Below are 7708 nucleotides of genomic sequence, written 5' to 3' on the forward strand. Positions count from 1 at the left end.
TGAATATCAACCAAATGAGGATCTATTCCGCATTTATCTTTTTTTTTTAACTTATTTAAGCCCCACAATCTTTTATTTTTTAAATATATATTTTAATTGATTTCAGAGAGGAAGGGAGAGGGAGAGACAGAAACAGCAATGATGAGAGAGAATCATTGATCGGCTGCCTCCTACTAGGGATTGAGCCCACCACCTGGACACGTGCCCCCGACCAGAATCAAACCCGGGACCCTTCATCCACAGGCCGACACTCTATCCACTGAGCCAAACCAGCCAGGGCTAACCTTATATTTTAAGTACTGTTACTGTCTCCTGTTTTATAGATTGGGAAACCAAGATGTGGGGAGATTGATCCATGATCTAAGATCTGGTGGCAGAGCCTACATTTGATTCCAAGAAATCCAAGCTCAAGTCTCTGTTATTAAGCATTAGACTACAATGCCTTTCAGTAAGTCCACTTATAAAACAGTGTGTCCTAAGAAAATAACCTAGAATATATAAGAAAAGATGAACACACAAATGTGTTTACCTCATCATTATTTATAAGGGAAGAATTGGAGAAACTTTAGTAAAGTAAGATACATGAAATATTATGTATCCATTAAAACAATGAATAGCCCTACCCAGTTTGGCACAGTGTATAGAGTCGGCCTGCAGACTGAAGGGCCCCGGGTTCAACTCCAGTCAAGGGCACATACCCAGGTGCAGGCCCAGCCCAGCCCCAGTTGGACCACATGTGGGAGGCAACCAATTGATGTGTCTTTCACACATTGATGTTTGTGTCTCTCTCACATTGATGTTTCTCTGTCTCTCCCCCTCCCTTCCACTCACTTTAAAATTCAATGAAAAAAATATCCTCAGGAGAGGATGGATAAATAAAACAATATGTAATAACTTTGTTACAAAGCTACTATAGACCTGCCCAAGGCTTCTACATGATAGAGAGAACAGGGTTCCTTTGTCCCATCAACCAGCCCCTATTGCTGCCGGGGTCCAACCCCGGTGGTCCAGGGGTTCCCAAAGGTGTGGATGGAGTCAGTGAAGAATGAAGGAGCTGGAGACAGTGTTCAGATGATTAGCATAGTTGGGTTCTCTCCTATTCCGCATTTATCAATTTGTTTTTATTTTGTCCAAAACACTGTCAACATATTGAGGGAAGTAAAACTATTATTTCATATCCTTAAATGTATTATAAAGTTACTGGGGAAAAATTACTTATATAAAGCTACTGGTGTTTGAAACCAGACTCTCGGTAATTTAATAGTGTTTGAAGAGGGGGTGAATACAGAATAGTAATGTTGTTAGAATTCAGAGAAAAAAGAACACAGAGATCAGAAGAGACTTCATCTAGGTCAGGTTCATGAAGTATCTTCTTACCTCAGAAGATAGGTTCAGAGTAGATGCTCTTCTTATAATGCCATTTAGTTATTTAGTATACTCTTATATACAGAGCTTTTCCTTGTTTAGGTGACCCCCTTTCAAGGCAAAAAGGACAATTTGTTACTCTGTGTACTCTAAGGATCATGATAATGTTGGAAGGACAATCACACCAATTACATCATTATTAGGTATTAAAAATAAAAATGTAAGTTAAGAATTTTAATATCCATTATATATTTATTATCGCCTACAATAATGCACTCTAAAATGGCATAGGGATAGCTACTGGCAGCATATCTTGACCTCTATTTATATTAATGGTTGTTTCCTTCAGTAAAATTATACTCATCTTGATGAGAAATAATTTCTTGAAACTTATAAAAATTCATATGTATTTTAGCTTAAGATATCAACGGTAACATCTTTTTTATTAAGAACAGCATACCTAATTTATTCTAAATGATTGACATTAGTAATCAATAAAATAAAAATCGTTTCTTTTTTAAATATCCTTGGCTAAAGAGTTGTGGGGAAGTTTAGAAGAACATGATCATCTATTTTCCTTAAAAAGTAAAGAAACAGCAAGACCACATCCGATGCTAACAGAAAAAAATTGCATTTTCAATCAGTGTCTCATGAAAGTAATTAGAAGTCCTGTCAGAGAAAGCAAATCAATGAAAGCTACATGTAATATCCTGTTTGCTGCACCCGCTTCACTGAGATTTTGCTTTTTTTTTTTTTTACAATTGCAGGAAATTGGGAAGTAATAAATACAATTTAAAGAGCAAATTAACTGATTTGTTGTTTCTTAGTTTTAAATACTCCCAAGTGAATTTCACATAGAACAATAAAAAATAAAAAATGAGTGGCATTATTAGTTTCCGTACCATAATCTAGGCTCAAACTCTATGTATTTTTGTGTCCCAGTGTCTTTCAAAGTTCCAGGCATAGAGTTTGAGCTCAAAAGCTATCTTAAAAAATGATACTGAACTGAGAGTAAGGAAATATGAGACATTATCTATTAAAACAGTCATTCTAAAACTAAATTATTATGATTAATGGAAAACCAGATGGTGTTATTACAGAACTGGAATGAGTAAAACCTGAGGACTAAACTGGTTTATGTGCTTATCTTTCATTCAAATTGTGACTTCATCTATTGCTTATTTAAGAGAATTTATAGAAAATGCGTACAATAAAATAGAAATAAATACAATTACCATGATTATAGAAGATATACATAAGAACAGGAGATGTAGTTTAGAAGAGATAGCTTACTATTTCCAATAACATCATTTTAATTAAAACAAAGAAATTAACTTTTTTCTTTTACATCACTAAAAATTGTTCCACAATTAAATAACCAATGATAAATATTAATGTTTTATTTTTATCTACAAGATGGACATTTCTAATCAAGAATGTTTTTTATGTATAACTAAATGTGTTTAAATCCTGCTTTGTAGTATACTACCAACAAAACCTGAAACTTCAGATTCAATCTGAAACTATTAACAAGATCCAGGAAAGCTGTTAATAGTCAATCTACAGTTCTTTAAAAAAAAAAAGTTTTATTGATTTTTAGAAAGAGAGGAAGGGAGAGGGATTGATAGAAACAAGGATGAGAGCGAAACATCATAGATAGGCTGGATCCTGCATGCCCCCTACTGGTGATCGAGTCCGCAATCAAGGCATGTGCTCTGATCAGGAGTCATACCTTGAACTCTTGGTTCCTGGGTTGACGCTCAACCACTTAGCCACACTGGCCAGACTACAGTTCATTTTTAATCAAATTAATAAATAATACCAAGTAGACAATAGATTTTTAAAAATGACAAAAAAAATCAGACAATATTCACATTTAATAACCAGTTGATTTTAACAGAAACAAACCCTTAGTTTCAATGGCGAAGCCTCTGATTTGGTAGTATCTAATTAGTTCCATAATAACTTAGAGTCAGTATTTTTCTTCTGCCAATAGAGTATATGTCCATGGAATAGATGTAACGTAAGTCACATGTATTCTTGAAAATGTATGTGCAGAAATCTCAATACATAATTAAGCAAGGTTAATTTTTGGTGACATATTAAATATATATGTTTTAGTACAAAAGAAGAAATCTGATATAATTTTAAACTCTATATTTTAATAGAATTTATTTTTAGAGCATTTTTAGATTCATAGCAAAACTGAGGAGAAGATACAAACATTTTGCATATTTCACCTGCTCCCACATATGTACAGCCTCCCTCACTGTCAAAATCCAGTGTGGTATTTTTGTTATAATCTATAAACCCATATTTATATCTTATTATCACCCAAAGTCAATAACTTACCTTATGGTTCACTCTTGGAGTTACAATTAATGGGTATTAACAAATATATAATGGCATGTATCTACTATTATACTATCAGATAGAGTAGTTTCACTGCCCTAAAAATCATCTCTGCTCTGCTTATTTATACCTTCCTCTTCACTAACCTCTAGAAAACACTGATCCTTTTAGTATCTCCGTAATTTTGCCTTTTTCAAAATGTCATATAGTTGGCATCCTACAGTATGTACTCTTTACAGAGTGATTTTCACTTGATAGTAAGTAAGCTTCCTCCAAGTCTTTTCATTGCTTGATAGCTCGTTTTTTGTTGTTGTTTGATTTGTTGGTTGTTTTTTGTTTGTTTCTTTCTTTTTGGTCTTTTTTATTTTTTTGTTTAGTTTTTGTTTTAACACTGAATAGTATTCAGTCATCTAGTTCTTAAATGTACCACACTTTGTTTATCCATTCACCTACTGAAGGACATCATTTTGGTTGCTTCCAAGTTTCAACAAATATGAATATATCAGTTCTAAGCATCTAAGTGCAGGCTTTTGTGTGGACAAATTTTCAACTCCTTTGGGTAAATACCAAGGAGAACAATTACGGGGAAAGTGGTAAGAATATGTTTAACTTTGTAAGAAACCTTCAAACTATCTTGCAAAGTGGCTGCACCATTTTACATCCATAGTAGCAATGCATAGACATCCCTGGGGCTCCATATCCTTGTCAGCATTTAGTGGATTTCATCCATTCCAGTGGCTGTGTAGTGATATATCACTGTTTTAATTCTCATTTCTCTGAAGACATAGGATGTAGAACATGTTATTTTCCACTTGTATATATTCTTTGGTGTCTGCTCAGGCCTTTGCCCCATTTTTAATATATTTTTTAAATTTTTCTTATGTCATTTTCTACAAGTTATTTGTATATTTTGGATAATAATTCTTTTGCAAATATTTTCTCCTAATCTGTAGCTTGTCGTTTTCCTCTCTTTATGTCTTTTGTGGAGTAGAAGTTTTAATGAAATCCGGGTTATCCATTACTTCTTTTATGGATCATGTCTTTGGTGTTGTATTAATCATGTGTTTTATATATGGTCCATACATATAACTATATGTAATTATATACTTTACATTTATGAAATATTATCTACATTTGTATTTTACAGTATATTAAATATGTGATGATATATACTAACATAAAACATAATTTAGGATGCTCAATGAATAAAAATAAACAGTACTAAAGACCCTATGATATAATATGTAATAAATATAAGATTGATAAAAATGATACAAATGTAAAAGTATCCTATATAATAAAAGCCTAATATGCTAAGTGTCCAGTCATTCCATCATCCATTCAACCAATCAAAGCGTAATATGCTAAGGCTGCTCAACTGTTCACTATGACATTCACTAACCACCAGGGGGCAGACAGTCTACCAGTTGACCAGTCGCTATGATGTGCATTGACCACCAGGGGTCAGATGCTCCGACCAGTAGGTTAGCTTGCTGCTTGAGGTCCAGCCGATCAGAACTGAGCGAGATGGGCCAGACACACCCTGGAGCCCTCCTGAGGTCCCTTCCTGGCTGGCCAACCTCCCGCGTCCCACTCTGGCCCCAATTGTGCACTGGTGGGGTCCCTTGGCCTGGCCTGCACCCTCTCGCAATCCGGGCTGAGGGACCCCCGCCTCCAGTGCACAAATTTTGTGCACCAGGCCTCTAGTATGTATATATTATATGACATATAATATATATTATGGTATAAAATATATATTATGTGAAATATAATATAAACTAATATAGTATCGCTTCTCGGCCTTTTGGCTAAGATCAAGTGTAGTATCTGTTCTTATCAGTTTAATAAACTAATATAGTATGTAGATAAATTAAAATAACAATATAACATTAATTAGCATAATATAATATGACATGGAATTTTAGTCTAGCACAAATCTGACAGATATAGTACATAGTATGTGAGCATGCACTATACCCAGCCATCATTTAGTATTTAAATTGGAGTTTCTATGAAGTAGAGAAGGGGTTTGCTATTCATTCACTCAGGGTTCTTTCTTTTTGTCCTGGAAAAAAATCTCACTTTTTCTTTTAGAGATCACTTAAATACTTTTCTGTGTTGAAATTCCTAATACTGAAAGCATTGTTAAAGTGTTGTTGTTTTTTTGTCACCATAGTAATTCCACAAAATACTAAAATGCCACTATACTTTAATATTCAAAGATAAAATCATTAGTGAATTTATCATATAAGATTAGACTGCACTGAATAAAAGATCAAGGCCTTACTCACTTTTATATCCTCAACAGTAAGGACAGTGCTTGACTTTGAAAAGGTGCTGAATAAAGGTTTTTTTAATGAAGCAATACAATAATTTTTGTTTTTAGTAGCGGTAATTAATCAATAATTGTGTTGCTTGTGCAGTTGCTCCATTAAACATATTTTGCTATCATTCCTTTAACCAGTTTCTTCTACTGCTAAATACTAACTTCCATTCTAAGAACATACTACCTTAATAATCATTAACTAAGTTTCTTAACATCATTTTATAACAGGAGGCATGCTTGCTGTGTGAATTCCACCATTGTAATTATCATCCACAGATGATCCCAGGATATGCAGTGCCTACCCAAGTATGAGAAAGTTTGGTGGTGATGGAGAACTATGAGTAATATCGCTAAGAGTAAGGGAAGGGAAGAAGATAAGAATGGAGGAAAAGAAAGCAAGTAGTAGTGATATAATTATTCAGGTCATAAAATGCCTCTATTTTAAGAAGAAAACTACATGTTTTCAGAGTATACATTTCAGCCAAGTAACAAGGAAAACATAAAAACATTTTGAATATGCCATGGATTATTTAGTTTGACTCCTGTACTCACTCTTTGGTACATGTTTTGAGCAGGATGTTGCATTTGTAATGTTAAATTACAAAAGAAAAGCCATGACATTATTCTTATTAATGTAAATATTCATAGTATTTTCTTGCTCAATTTTTTTAATTATTATTATTATTTTAATATATTTTATTGATTTTTTACAGAGAGGAAGGGAGAGAGATAGAGAGTTAGAAACATCGATGAGAGAGAAACATCGATTAGCTGCCTCCTGCACATCTCCTACTGGGGATGTGCCCGCAACCCAGGTACATGCCCTTGACTGGAATCGAACCTGGGACCTTTCAGTCCGCAGGCCAATGCTCTATCCACTGAGCCAAACCGGTTTCGACGTTGCTCAATTTTAATAGTATTCACTTCAGCTCCACAAAACATCTCCATTACAAAATATTAAATTCCCATTTTCCAAGGAAAATCTTTTATTTGTTGGCTCCCTCACGTCCTTCTACTTCTATTCTTTGACTTCATGGTAGCCTAGAAGTATGTAGACTCTCTTTCCCATAACTCGATTAGTTCCATCCTACTGTTATTTTCCAACAAGTTCCCATAATTCTTTACTTCAGGTCTATTGACACAATTTCCAACTTTCATGCTTTCCAGGAAACACATCAAAGAAGGGAATAACCCTGGGTTAATCAACTACAATACCCAGGTAATTCTCCTGGTAGTAAAAAATCACTTATTTACTTATATCATTTGTATCAATGTAAATTCATGTTCTCCTGTATTATCTAAGTGCTTCACAAACTTCTTATAGGTTTTAGGTTTGCTTCTTTACCTATTCTCTGCAGAACTTTTGGAAATTTGCTACTTTCCTCAAATCTTCTCTGGTATTTATTGCCCCTCACTCTCAGAAGATCTTCTTATAGGACACACTGTATGATCATCAACATGCATAGAAAAATATCAAAGGAAGTAATATGTGAAATAGAATCTAAAAGGATCCTTAGGTCTGCTTTGCACATTAGTCATGACTATCCTCAATACTTGTTATATTTAACATTTTGCTAAATTTTAACAAAAATAATGTGGGCTCTTGTAATGAGAAAGATACTTTGTAAGTACAGAATATAACACTTCTCAATTATTATAAGTGAA

General features: G+C 34.0%; 1 pseudogene; it reads left to right on the plus strand.

The window, feature by feature from the left end:
* Window positions 1-5505: 5505 nt before the first annotated feature.
* On the plus strand, window positions 5506-5609 carry LOC111824645 (annotated as a pseudogene).
* Window positions 5610-7708: the final 2099 nt, after the last annotated feature.

The sequence above is a fragment of the Myotis lucifugus genome, unplaced genomic scaffold (genome assembly GCF_000147115.1).
Source record: "Myotis lucifugus unplaced genomic scaffold, Myoluc2.0 scaffold_3589, whole genome shotgun sequence".
Classification (NCBI taxonomy): domain Eukaryota; kingdom Metazoa; phylum Chordata; class Mammalia; order Chiroptera; family Vespertilionidae; genus Myotis; species Myotis lucifugus.